The sequence below is a fragment of the Phoca vitulina genome, unplaced genomic scaffold, assembly GCF_004348235.1.
Source record: "Phoca vitulina isolate PV1807 unplaced genomic scaffold, GSC_HSeal_1.0 scaffold9, whole genome shotgun sequence".
NCBI lineage: Eukaryota > Metazoa > Chordata > Mammalia > Carnivora > Phocidae > Phoca > Phoca vitulina.
The window spans coordinates 48,972,200-48,986,687 of NW_022589712.1; the positions used below are offsets into that span (position 1 = coordinate 48,972,200).

The 14,488-nt window shown below is 45.3% G+C and overlaps 1 protein-coding gene across 5 annotated transcripts in view; it reads left to right on the top strand.

The window, feature by feature from the left end:
* The first annotated feature begins 3,019 nt into the window (after positions 1 to 3,019).
* Positions 3,020 to 14,488, top strand: part of FYN (FYN proto-oncogene, Src family tyrosine kinase) — a 210,910-nt gene continuing 199,441 nt past the window's right edge. For 2 of the 5 annotated variants that reach the window (XM_032408045.1, XM_032408044.1), the window contains exon 1: positions 3,026 to 3,160. The gene's annotated coding sequence lies outside the window, so the exon portion shown is untranslated. Of the gene's footprint in view, positions 3,161 to 14,488 lie in introns of all 5 variants that reach the window. The other 3 variants (XM_032408042.1, XM_032408046.1, XM_032408048.1) reach the window with 2 other exon arrangements.

Here is a 14,488-nt window from a genome sequence, read left to right on the forward strand (position 1 = left end):
ATAAACCGCTTCCATGCCCATTTAGTCTTCACAAAGTAGTATGAGATCAGTTTTACTATTTCCCTGTTTTATGTATGAGAACACAAAGGTCCATAAAGACTAAGTGATTTGAGTCATCAAGGTGCTCACAGTGTGTACTAAGGAGCTGGACTCAGAAACACTGCTATCCAATAGACAGGTAATGTGAGCCACATATGCTATTTAAGATTCTCTAGTAGTGGGGTTCCTGGGTGGCTCAGTCAGCTAAGTGTCTGACTCTTGGTTTTGGCTCAGGTCATGAGCTCAGAGTTCTGGGATCCAGCCCCACCTTGGGCCCCCACGCCTTGGGCCTCTGGCCTCAGGCCTCTGCCCAGCCCCATACCCTGCACTCTGCAGGGAGTCTGCTTGTGACTTTCTCTCCTTCTCCCTCTGCCCTTCCCTCTGCACGTACTCTCTCTCAAATAAATACATAAATCTTTAAGAAAATTCTCTAGTAGCTCATTTAAAAATAAAAATAAAAATAAATATGTGAAGTAAAATTTAATAATATATTTTATGGAGCACAATACATTCAGACTATTATCATCTTAACATGTAATCAATATAAAAATTAATTACATGCTTTACATTTCTTTTTTTATGCTAAATATTTGAAATCCAATGTGTTTTTTACATTTACAGCATACTTTAATTTGCACCAGCCCCATTTCAAATACACAAGTACATTTCAAGTACTTAACAGCCACCTGTGGCGAGTCGTTGCCACATTAGCCTAGTTCTAGAACAGTGGTTCTCAAGAAGTGGTACCCAGACCAGCAGCAGCAGAATCACCAGGGAACTCTTAGAAGAACAGATTCTTGGGCCCCATTCCAAACCTACTGAATCAGACCCTGTGGGATTGGGGAACACCAATCTGTATTTTAACAAGTCCCTTCTGGTAATTCTGAAAGATGCTAAGGTTTGAGAACCATTACTCTAGACAGTTGCCTCTCCATCCCAATTCAAATCTAGGACAGCCATGTCAGGCTACTACTAAGGAAGAGGAGCCCCTTCTCTTGAGATCAACAATTCTTGGCTAGATGAAGTTGGTATTCTCTTGTATGGAAATCCTCTAGTGCTTGTTGTGGTTCCATTTCTCGGGACTGTGGAATGAATTACCAGACACATAATTTAAACATGGTTTCATTTATCACTTTGTTTAAGGAGGAAACAACACCCCACAGTAACTACCCTATGCTATCACCTTGAATTTAGTTACTAAGTTCTCTTGTCCTCACTTTCCTCATCCATAAAATGGGGATCCTTTAATAAATGTTGGGAATTTTTAAAACAATTTTTATTTATTTTTTTTAGTAATCTCTACACCCAGTGTTGGGCTCGAACTCACGACCGCCAATCAAGAGTAATGAGTTCTTCTGACCAAGCCAGCCACGCAACCGGGCAACTTTTTTCAAAGTACTGTGTACAAAAAGAAGTCAGCAAAAGCAACTGATATTTTTAAACAACATTTTTTAAAAAAACTAGTGGGCAGGAAAGGTAATATAGATTTTGAGCATAGAAGCAGAAGCTAATTCACTTCTATTTCTCAGAACATTAGATTTGCTGAGGGGGGAGGGTAAGGTTCTTGCCAAAATCACTAAGGGGAATGAATCTGAGCATGCCTTAAAGGAGAATTTTCAGTAAACAGGAATTAACTATAAAGAAAATCAGGAAGCCAAAGTGTTTCTTTTTATGAAGTTACATCCTGCCATAGAAAAGCTGGATAGGAAATAAAGACTGATGCACTCCCAACTGTATACGAAACTGGCTATTATTTCATCAAGGAAAATCTGAGCAAAGCTCAGATTTGATGAAGGAAAAAAAAACATGAGGAGGCTAAATGTCACGAGAAACCAAAGACAACCAATAGCTACAATTAAACATGATTTGGGGGAAATCTATACAAACAAATGTCTACTCTGTGATTTCAGATTCCTAAGTTGCCACCTGCCCTCTCCACCCCTCCCCCTATTTCAGTAATACTTCCTCCAGACTTCTGCTTGAAAATAAATATGTGTGTGTCCACGAAAATAGGATACTAATAGATTAATCTTAATTTCCTCTTTCTCTCCCTTCCTCCTTCTCTTTATTAATATTAATATTAATTGTGAGTTTCCAGGGTTCTCCTGGTTTTTCCAAGTTTCGGTGATGGAATTCTACCTTGCTCCGCACTCTCCGGTTTGATCAGCGAAAACGTTTTCGTTGGCCAATTTATCCTCCCACCTTCAAATGAAAAGACACCAGAAACGCAAGATAGCCCTTTCTCCAGGCAGGTTCCCATGGTTTTGGGGGAATGGCAGATGCCTTTCTGCAGTGGCAGCTGCAACCTCCCGCAAAGCCGAAACTGCAGCTCACACTCTCCCCTTCTTCCCCCGCCCAAACCCACTACCTCGCAAGTCCACACAATCCTTAAAAGCACACACACAACTCCTCCAACCTCGCATCCCCTCTCACAACCCACACGGCACGCACGCCAGGATGCCTGCTGCCACAGTAACGCTCAACCCACTCGGTAGCCCCACCCCTTTCAGCCCCGCCCCCGCCCCAGACACCAATGGTCGCCGCCCGCAACTCCCGACGGATGCGTTGATAGGTCAGCGGGGCCTGCCACTCTCAGCGTGCGTCCCGCCCCGTCCTCGCTCGGGGCTGGGGCTGGAGGGGCCGAAGCATCAGCGTGAGTAGCTGGGAGCAGCCGCGGCGGCGGCGGCGCGTTGTTGCAGTTGCGCCATCTGTCAGGAGCGGAGCCGGCGGGGAGGGGGCTGCCGCGGGAGAGGAGGAGGGGTCGTCGTGACCAAAGGCCGCCGAGACCCGCCCGCCGGCCGGCCGCAAAAGCAGAGGCAGAGTACCCTCCGAGCCGCGCGTTCTCTCCCGTCCGGGCGCGCGGCGCTTCAGCAAGCGCACCGAGAGCTCTCCGGGCGCACACAAAGCCGCCGCCCGCGCCGCACCGCCCGGCGGCCGCCGTCCGCGCCTGGGAAGGATCCGGCCGCCGGGCCGGGGACACCCGGCGCCGCCCCCTCGGCCCTCTCGGAAGGCCCATCGGCTCCCGGGCCCGGCGAGGAGCCACCGGAGCCGCCTCGGCCGCGCCGGAGGAGGGCGGGGAGAAGACCATGTGAATGGGCTCCGGAGCCTGAGCGCCGCGCAGGTAAGCGGCTGAGGATGCGCCGCGGGAGGGCCGTGGGGATGCTGCGGAGACGCCGGCCACCGGCGCCCCCGCGCTACGCCGCCCCCGCCGCGGGGCCCCGCGCTGCAGTCTCCCGGCCGCCGCCGCCTCCGGGGCGCCCCGCGGGGCTGCCGGTGAGTTGGCCCCGCTCGGAGTCTTCCCGCGGCCGCGCCGGAGGACACCTCTGCGGGGTGCGGCCCTGAGGTGGCGCAGGGATGGGGGCCCATTTCCTCGCCTGCGAGCGGGCGCGGAGTGAGAATAGGAATTGGCTGGGGGGGGGCGAGGCTGGCCCAGACTCCACCCTCGCCCTCCTTTCGGGGGCCCCCCACGGGGACTCGGTCTGTGTGTGTTGTTTTAATGTCAGGGATGATGTAATCACTTAATAATTGATGCCCCGTGCTGCTTGCCTCCCCACCCCATCCCATCCCACCCCACCCCACCCCTGCCCCACTCCTCCACCTCTCGGCCTCCTCCTGCGGTCGTCGCTTTCCTCAGCGCATCCTCCTGCCTATTTCTGGCACCTCCCTAGCACTTCCCCCATCCTCCCCTTCACTCTTCCTGTGCCACCACCCACCCAACCTTCCCCTGTCCCCCGTGCTGGAGCCTTCGCTCTTCTTCCTCTGCCTCCCCACCCCTTCTGCTCCCTCAAGCTCCTTTCTCCTCCGTTCCCTGCTCGCTGGATTTCCTCTCTACTTCCCCAGATCGATGACTGGTTTTTTTTCTTTTCTTTTTTTTTTTTTTTGGTCGCCTCCCCTCTCTTATCTCTGCGGCCACAGGCAGAGGGGACTGGGCCAGAAAGAGGCCACCGAGGTTGGGCCCAGGCAGAGATTTGCTGGGACTCATGAGAAGAGGGATAATAAAATCACCCTTCTTTCCCCTCCTCCCCTTAATAAATCACACAGACTTGCCGGGTGTGTGTGTGTGTGTGTGACACAAAGAGCCCTTTCAGTGCACAGAGAGGAGACGCACAAAGTACCCAAGGATGGACACGATGATTCTTATTTCTCTTCACTGGGGCTTCCCTTTCTCTCAGATAAAGCAGTTGATTTTCTCTCTGAGAGTCTTTCCTGCCACATTTACCAAAAAATAAAAGGCCCCAGATGCTGCGGGGTGGCAGGTGCTGTCATTTTGCTGTATTCCTGGACCCAGTAGTGTTGACTGGCAGCTGCAGTATTTCTTCGATTTAAGGGGGAAATGATTCCAGCAGTCTTAAGAGTTGCTTTACTAGCAAGGTAGCCCTCCTCTGCCTTGTTTTAACCTCCTCTCTTTTGGGGATAGGTACTAAAGAGCTGGGGGAGGATACATTGGTGTGGGGGCAGAAGAATTTTGCTTTGGAATCAGAATATTAAATTGGTGTTTGGTAAGAGTGAGGCAGCCAGACTTCTCTGAAGTCTAAGAAGTGCAAAAGTATTGAAATGCAATTTTGTCTGCCCAGTGGTGGTGTTTTACCCTTATATTTAAACAAGTTTTGGGGGGGCATCAAAACCAGAATAAATTGGTATTTGGAAGACCACTGGAGACTATGTGTCTTCCCCGCTTCAAGGTAGCCTTCAGACACCCACATCCTTCCTCTTACCACCCAAGCCATGATAATACTTTCCACCCTTTGTGCTCTTTCTCCTGAGTCCTGGTCCCATGGGTACTGTGCTTGCAGATGAAGGGACTCAGACTTTTGGAGGAAGTGGTTTGTTAACTATCCCAGGTTTGGGGGCACTTAACTAGGAGCAAAGGATGTAGAGAATCTTCTGACAGAACTTTGAACCATCTGTTTGGTGTTCCTTCTAAAGAGGAAATGTTAATGTAAATTTAGAGGCTTAATGGTCCATTTTGTATGCCAGTGACTATTACATGCTTAATTGATAATGTGAAAACTTTGAAACCATTGTTTCCTAAGAGCATGGCTCCTTGACGGTTGTAATAGATCTGTCTCAAGTTTGTTCTTCAAGAATTTTATTAGAAAAGAGTTATGATTCATTAAACATTTACTTCTGCACTTTCTAAGGACATTCATCGTAGAACTTTTTATATTAAAAAAAAAAGCAATGGGGTTAATGAGTGTACTGTAAAAACAAAGGGTTGTTTGTTTGATGCCAGACCCAGGAAGGAAAGTCAGTGCACAATAAGCTCACACTGTGTTGACCAAGCTAAAGAGACTTAATGATAAGGTTGAATGTGAACAAATGCACACTCTGCTTTCTGTACTTTATGCTTTGTGCTGGGTCTGGACTCTCCAATCCCATCTGATTTGCTTGGGTTCTATTTAACCTTTAGGGCTCAGCTCAAAAGTCTTTGATGCTTTCTCCATCCTCCCCTCCAAACAAATCACCACACCTCCAATTTTGTTTTCAGACTTCAGCAGCAGGCATTATGTTTGGCATGTCTCTGTCTCCATCATTAGCCAGTCAGCACATTGAGAGAAGGAACCTGGTCTTACCTAATCCTGTTTCAATAAATGTGAGTTAAGTCTTTGGTATGTGCCAGGCACCTGGATTCATTAAGCTCATGTTAGCAGCTATAACAAATAGGCCTGCAAAAATGTAATGGCTCAAAAGCATTAGATGTTTATTATTCCTCATGTAGTAGTCCACTTTTTAAATGCCTTGGCCTGGAAATGACACCCATCACTTCTACTCACATCCTATACATGAGGGCTAGTTATATGGCCACATTTAACTGCAGGGGACCCTGGGAAATATAGGTTAGCCACTTGACTAAGAAAAAAAATCAAGAAGAAATGTATTTTGGGCCTCCAGCTTTGCCATATGTTGCCACTCAACAAGGCACAGTCATTGCCCTCAGGGAGTTTGCAGGCTGATGAGAATTAAAATATATGGAAACTGGAGCCTGTACCCATCATTGCTTTTATTCTTTTGGTTTCTTGAGTTCAGATCTTTTTATTTTAAACGTGTTTCGAAGAACTTTGCTTTTTGTCGGTTCAAGTAGCTAGTTCCCACTCAGTGATTACTTTCAATACAGTGATCTTAGGCTTCCAGTGTTGACTTTGATATGGTTCTTTTACTCCAGGAGCATCTTTCTTGGCCCAGTTTTTTATTTGCTGATTTAAAGACTCCCAAAGTGTCTAGGAGGGTCCTTAGAAATCACAGTTCTACCTTGTCTTAATTGAAAGAGGAAAGCAGACTGCAGAGGAGAAATTTCTTGCCTAGGGCCATGCTAATGGGAAGGGAGCCCTGGTAGGCCCAGCTCTCCGTCCTGCCTGGGTCCCCTTCACCACACAGCTGCCCTGACTTGGTGACTGTGAGCCCTGCCTTGCGTATTCCATGGAGATTAAGTGAGCTTCCAGACCTCCAGGAGCAGGGCAAACTGCTCAGTGTTCTGGATAGTCTCTGTTCTCCACAGGCCTCCAAACTGTTGGAGCAATGCAGTCCATACTAGTCATCATACTTAATAGTGCACGTAGGTTTGCTACAGACATTTCATTATATTCATCTGATCTGCAGACATTAGCCAAGTGTGTTATTGTGTGCAAGGCACTGGGAGATAGGGTCATGAAAATGAATGCTTCTGCTGTCCTTGCTCTTCAAGGGCTCACAGTCCGCTAGAGGAGATAAAAATAAATAAATAATAGCTAACTTTTATTGAGCATTTACTATGTGTCAAGCAGTGTTGAAGTTCTAGTCTTAATAAAAACGATATGAAGTGGTTTTGGTTATCTTCATTTTACAGATGGAAAATTGAAGCAGGGGAGGTTAAGTAACTAACTCAAGATCATATAGTTATTGGGTGGTAGAGTCACAATTCGGGCCCAGTTAGTTTGGTTTCAGAGCCCTTGCTCTTAGGCAATATGCAAAATACTATATATGGATATAATGATATTAATTAAAATATGCCATATGGGCGGATGACTAAATGCTTTGGAAATTGATACTTCTAATTGTTGTGAAGCAACTTCATATTTAAATAAAAATAACGTTAAAAATGGGAAAGCAAAGCATGTTGATGGGGAAATACTTCTACTCTCTGTGATTTCCATTTTAAGCTGGGTCCTTCCGTGGGCCACGGACAGGTCTGTGTTTGTGAATTGTCCTGTGTATTTACTCATTCAGCAGCATTCATTCGTTGTATCCACCATGCCAGACATTGAACTGAATGCTTCAGGGGCAGAGGTGTGATCCTGCCCCAAGGAACTTACCTGGATAAAGGAAGTCTCTGACCACCGTGATTCGAGAGGTCCTCGCAAGAGAAAGAGATGGGAGCATGATCTCTGCAAAGAGGTGGGAAAGTGGGGCAGCCAGGCAGAAAAGGTTGGAGGAGGTGTCTTTGAGATGAAGAGTAGGAGTCAGCTAGTAGAGTGTTGTCAGAAGGCCATTGCCCCAGAAGGAGCAGCCTAGAAGGCAAATGCACAGACCTTTTGGGAAATTGCAAGTAGTTCAGAGTAGGTGGTGGTTGTAGAGAGATGGACAGAGGAAGAAGATGGGGCTAGAGGAAAAATTGAGAATGTTCTTGTAAGTACAGTTGACCTTTGAAAAACATGGGTTTGAACTGCGCAGTCCACTTACATGCATTTCTTTGATAAATACAGTACAGTATTGGAAATGTATTTTCCTTACGATTTTCTTAACATTTTTTCTCCAGCTTACTTTATTGTAAAAATGTAGTATATAATAGATATAACATACAAAATATGTGTTAATCAACTCTTTATGTTATCAGCACCCTCAACAGTAGGCTATTAGTAGTTAAGTTTCGGGGGAGTCAAAAATTATACACAGATTTTAGACTGCATGGGGATCAGCACCCCTAACCCCTGCATTGTTCAAGGGTCAGAATGGCAGAATGCCATGTAAGAGTTGTAAGTGGAAATGCTACTTTGATCTAATTTGTATTTTATAAAAGCATCTGGCCACCGTGTGGGCTGTTGACCAGAGGCAGTCAAGACCGATGCAGGGAAGGTAGTTATGGAAACTCAGATGAGCAATAGATGAAGGTCTGAATGGAAGGAATGGAAGTGGGAGTGGAACAAAAAAGAATAAGAGGGGGTGAGACAGTATATGAGGGGGGTGCAGAAGAGGGGTCCTGAGAAATTAGGTGGAGAGAGACATGCAGACAGGTAATACAGTAAGACAGGAGAGGACAGGTGTGTAAAATGATGACTTTATAATGGACTTTGGACTGTCAGGTCCAGGTATGTCAAGGCAGTTGAATAGATGGGTCTGGAGTGAAGACGAGGACTTTTAAATATAAGTCTATTAGGGGCGCCTGGGTGGCTCAGATGGTTAAGCGTCTGCCTTCGGCTCAGGTCATGATCCCAGGGTCCTGGGATCGAGTCCCGCATCGGGCTCCCTGCTAGGCGGGGAGCCTGGTTCTCCCTCTGCCGCTGCCTCTCTCTATCTCTCTCTCTGACTCTCATGAATAAATAAATAAAACATTTAAAAATATATATATATAAGTCTATTAGTAGCAAATTAGAAACTACTTGAAACAATGGATGTGGGCAATATCACTCAGGGAGTTTGCAGGCAGGGCTGAGGGAGAGCCCAGGAACGGAGGAGGGAGAGGAGCCTGGGCCCTGAATGGTACAGCCAGAGTGTTGAGCAGGCCCAGGGGAGAGAGGTGTCCCTGATCCCCAGGAGGGGAGGGTTATGCCCCAGAGATTAAGCAAAGTTAAGAATGAAAAGTGTAGTTTGATTTAGCACCAAAGATCTCTGAATCTGGCCAGAGCAGCATCAGGGGAATAAGGAGTGGCAGTCTACAACTCTGCTGCTCCCCAGACCAGGGTAGAAACATGTATGAACCGTAGAACATACAGCCATAAGGGATGGAGATCATGTAGTCCAACATGTCTGTTTTCCTTATGAGGAAAAATGAGGCCCAGGGGGCTAAGTGACTTGTCCAAGGTGGCAGAATCACCATGTAGAACCAGGTGTCAAGCCTTCCAGCCCAGGTGAAGGATGTGGTCAAGAGCAGGGACGTGGGTGTGGTCCTGGTTCCCCTCCCAGCAGTGTGAACGGGGCCAAGTTACCTAAACTCTCTGTGCCTCCATTTTTGCACCTTTAAGCTTTGCTATAAGGAATCAGTGAGATAATAAATGTAGAGCACTCAGAATAGTGCCCCACACATGGGAACAGCTGTGAATCTGCAGCTGCTGTTTCGTGTGTGTGTGTGTGTGCGCGTACACATATAACATACATACAACATATATATCCCTTAGGGAAGGGAAAATGAAGATATATTGTCTGCATAAAAGGAAATTTTGAATATTTCAGAAAGAGATTTGGGTGACTGTCAGGCCTGGGTCAAGAATTACTGGGAAGGTGGGAAAGTTTATATAGTAAGATTGAAAACAGCATATTTGGGGCGCCTGGGTGGCTCAGTCGTTAAGCGTCTGCCTTCGGCTCAGGTCATGATCCCAGCGTCCTGGGATCGAGCCCCGCATCGGGCTCCCTGCTCCGCGGGAAGCCTGCTTCTCCCTCTCCCACTCCCCTTGCTTGTGTTCCTTCTCTCGCTGTGTCTCTCTCTGTCAAATAAATAAATAAAATCTTTAAAAAAAAAAAAAAAAGAAAAGAAAACAGCATATTTAGCAAGTTTTCTTAAGGAATGCAGAGCCTTTTTTATTCTTGAGAATAGAAAACATAAAAGTACTTTGAAATTAGCCCTATGAAAGGGTTTCTTGGTTTTAGTCAGATAACCAGAATTTTAGCCTATTTACAATGTAAGTCCCTTGAGTTTGACTTCAGAATGTCATCATACTTCCCAAAGGTAAAGACTACAGAGTAGAGGGAGAAAACATGAGTTATGACTTTCATGAACTTGGTTCCTCTGAAAAAAGGGTGATTTGGATTATTTAGAGAAATCTCTTTTTTTACCCCTTAATGTTTCTAGTTGAGCAAATCTAATTTTTGGCTGCTAAAACACATGAGTAGCCTAAACAGTGTTACCCGACTGGACTTAGGTGACCTGCAGTACAGAGAGCCTAGGCTAAGTGGCACTCTGGACTTGATTAGAACACGGTAATCCTGGAAGGATATAAACTGAACTGGATTTATGGTCTAATAAAAACGTGGGAAGAAAATATAATGCTTACTGACTCATGAAACTTTAACAACGTTTGTAAGACTCTGAGTTGTCGTAATGTTTGGATGAGAGCATTTTCCCATTCGTCTCAGAGCTTCCAGAATGACCTGCGGGAGGCCTCACTTTGGATGTGAAGCTGACTTGGGTCCTTCCTGGGTGTTTTTAGGAAGCGGAGATCATCACATATTTCTGCCCTTGTAGACCTGTGACCTCAAGCAGCACCCTGTTGGTTTGGGCATATATGTATGGAACATCTATTAACTATAAATTTGGGGAGAAAAATATACAGTATGGGAAGGTCTTAACTAATTTCTTACTTTAATTCGTAAGGCTTTTTCTGAGGGCTACTTATTTCTGGCCTTGTGATAATGTAAAAAAGCATGTAGCAACCACAAGTACTCACCCCTCCTTAAATACACCATAAAAATAATAATACCTACCACTTTTATTGCACCCTAGGGGCCTTGTTAAGTTCTTTACATACAGTAATTTACTTAATTATAACAACTCTGTGAGGCAGGTGTTATTATCCCCATTGATCAAATGGGAAGACTGAGGCTCAGAAAGGTAAAGTAACTTGTGCATTATCACACAGCTAATTACTAGAGAAGCCAGGTCTGTCTGGCTCCTAAGCTCATGCCCGCTTTTGCTCCAGAGCTGTGGTTCCTTGTTCCCTGCTTGCTTTCTAACGTCCTTGCCTTTGCTTTGCAGTTGCTTCTGTGTTAAGTGTTGAAGGATATAAAGACACCTTTACCCCCAGTGGAAACCTCACTCCTTCATTGCTCCATTCAAGACTTACCTTCTGCGAAGCCCCCTCTTTGGTCCTCTCTCTGGGCCCCCATGGCACTTGGTTACCACCTCATCATCACCCTTATCACAGTCTGACTTACAAAGCAAAATGGCATCAGCTGGGTGAGAGAATGGGTGGATACTGGTCTTTTTCATTGACTTGTGAGCTCTTTGGAAGTCAGGGACTATATCATATTCATGGTTGATTGGCTAGCACAACACCCAGCATTATTCCATGATGTACTATCATTATTATTCCCACTTAAGAGAGGGGTAATTTCATCAGGCTCACACAGCTAGTCAGCAGCAGAGCTGGAATCTGAACCCAGGCAGTCAGTCTGACTCCAGAATCTCTGCTCCTAACACTAAATTTGTTCCATCTCTCAAATGAGATTGTAAACTGTAAGGATGGAGACAGTGCATATCACCTCCTAGCCCAGTGCCCTCACAGTCCACGCCGAGTAAACGTCAGCCCTCTTGTTCTTCCATCCACCCTGGCAGAACAACAAACAAAAAATATTGAACTAGGCCTTAGCTCATAATAATAATAATAAGGAGAGAGCTTTAGGGCCGTGGTTACATGAATATTCTCTGAGGATCTTATAGAGTGCATATGCCCAGACCCTCTTCTGACTCAGTAGTCTGGGGCAGGCAGGGTTGAACACTGAGATCTCTTCTGGATATGAGAATGGCAGTGGGGATGGAACCATCAGGGAGGTAGCTTCTGAAAGACAAGGAATGAAGCAAGCACAGTGAGTCTCAGCCACATTGATGAGAGCAGGCCATGAAGTGGTAGAAAATCATCAATCAGCCAGAGCCAGAGCGAGCAGCCGCCCAGGGGAGGCTGGGGATCAGAAATCAATCACAGGAAGACCACTTACTTTGTATTTTTAAGATTTCTAAGTACCTGCTTCTTTTGAATGTGCTGGTGGGATTTTATCTGATGAATTTAAACACTTTCATTTTTTTTTTCAGAGCTTCCATCTTTGAGGTTCCCAAAAATAGTAGGCTTTTCATGGAGTTGTATAAGGATTCCATCTGCTTTATACCAAAAAGTAGGGCTTTAATGGAAAGTTAAAAATGAGCCAGATCGCCTTTCCTACAACAAAGCCCAGGGCACTTTTCCCAATCCTTTCTTCTTTTAATCCCCAGAAGAAGTTACTGAATCTGTATTTCTATGAGATCCTCCCCCCGCCCCAATTTAAATTCTAATGAAAAGGCAAATAAACACTAACAAGTTTCTTCATTTCCACACATTGTCCTATCTATTTAAAAGCAATAATGGTTTCAAATATTGTCACTTGTAAAATTTGATTTTCCTTTCAATTTTCATTTTATTCCAGAACTGTGTGGTATGTTGCCTGTAACTAAGCACATGCACACAAGGATACTTGAAAAGCGCTGATTTCTATTAAAGGTTTCTTTCTCTTATTTGCTCTCAGAGTTTGGAGGCTTTCACCTTTCATTATGGAGTTTATTGTCCAACCTATAAGTAAAAACAGAGTACCTCATTGTTTTCAGATGTCACAGCTGAGTTATCAATGAACGCTAACATTCTGTCATTCTCTATCTTTTATCATCATCTCTTACTTGAAAATGGCAATTGTGTGGTTGTCGTTTATATAGATCTCTGCCCGATCTGTATTTTCTTAATATGTTATGTCCTTCAGGCTCTCCCGTGGTTTGCAAATCACGACTGCAGTTGCTTCACTCCTATACCTTCTAAATTGAGTGAGGAGATGTCGATCCATGTAAAATGGATGTGCTGGCTGATGTAGATACTGGTTTTCTTGCCTCGTCCCTTTACTAACAACCCACTGAGTAGGAGAAAGGCCACATTCCTTAGGCTGGCATTCAACGCCTTCCATCTCCACATCCTTGGTCATATCTGGCTCACTTCATTCACCACTACACTAACACTTGATTAGCCAGATGTCATACTTCTTTAATATGAAGTATGTGTTCTGGCCTTTGTTTTCCTTTCTGGAATCCCCTAATCCTTCTTTCCCCTCAGAATTCTACCCATTTTTCAAGGCCCAGCTGGAATCCCAGCTCTGGGAAATTTCCCCTAATCTCCTCATCCTCTTGCATTGAACATTTGTGAGCAATTGTCTCCTAATAAATGATGCCTTATGTTGTTAAATTCTCATATGAGGACTCCAAGGTGCAGAGAAATTTTGTGACTTGCCCAAGGTCATACATCCAGTAATTCAGTTTAGACTAGAATACAGGTCTCCAAGAAATCTATGTATATGGGTCCTGTTTTCTCAAGAGACTGTTGGCCCCATGTGTGCAAAAATGTTGTTTGCTGCCCATCCCCCCTTTTTGTCCCCCTATACCGTGTAGCACAATGTCATTCATAGTGCAGATACTCGGTGGATGTTTATTCAGACAGGCCCTGAATCAGGGCACTGGAATATGTAGCTCGTTTCCTGGCCATCTGTGGGGCTAGGCTAGCATCTCCTTGGACATTGAGCTTCTGTAGTTTCTGATGGCACCAGATTCACTCTCTACCAACCCACATGGTTTAGGGTCGATGATTGTCCCAGACTGTTTCAGTAACCACCATTGTATTTTGAGAATGGTATATGTTTAAAGATCTTTTTCTCATAATTTGAACTTTTTAAAAAAAATTTAGGGTGGTCAGGGAAGGGGGGTGCGCCTGGGTGGCTCAGTCGGTTAAGCATCCAACTTTTGATTTTGGCTCAGGTCACAATCTCAGGATTGTGGGATCAAGCCCTGCACTGGGCTCTGCACTCAGCGGGGAGTCTGCTGAAGATTCTCTCTCCCTCTGCCCTCCCCCCCCTTTTGTGTGTGCACGCTCTCTCTCTCTCACTCACACACACACACACACACAAACATACATAAACAAATATTTTAAAAAATTTTAGAGTGGTCAGGGAAATAGTTACTTCTTTGTCCTCTGCCATTAGGCTTTCACCAGTAAGATTTTCACCAAAACCGTAGGGATTTAGCAGTGGTGCAGTGACATCCAAGACCAGGGGAAACGCAGAATATTTCAATACCAGGAGGAAACTGGGAGAACACAGTAGTGGACGGTGGGAGTGGGATTACTGCACAGTGGCCACCAGTGTTGTGCCTGGAAGTCTGTGAGGACTAGTGAGGGTCGGTGCCCACTCATTTCTGCACCTCTCAAAGCAGTGTTTACCTAAGTCCCTCATCCACATGACACCCAGCTGTGGCTGTGGGAGTACCTTCCTCTCCGTGTGTTAATTTTGTTTACTTGGTAGTATCACCATCTGAAGAATCTCCCTAGTAGAGGAGGAAGTTTCCATGGACTTAATATCCTACAAAGTAATGACTAACACTGTATCCCAACCAGAGCCTCTATATTGCCTTCAAAAGAACGACTAAAAATAAACCTTATAAAATGTTTTCCACGGTTAGGGTCATTACTCGAGTCATTTCTGTAACAAAATGCACAACAGCACAGCAGTCAGTGTTTGTCAGCCACTTATTAAGAGTCTT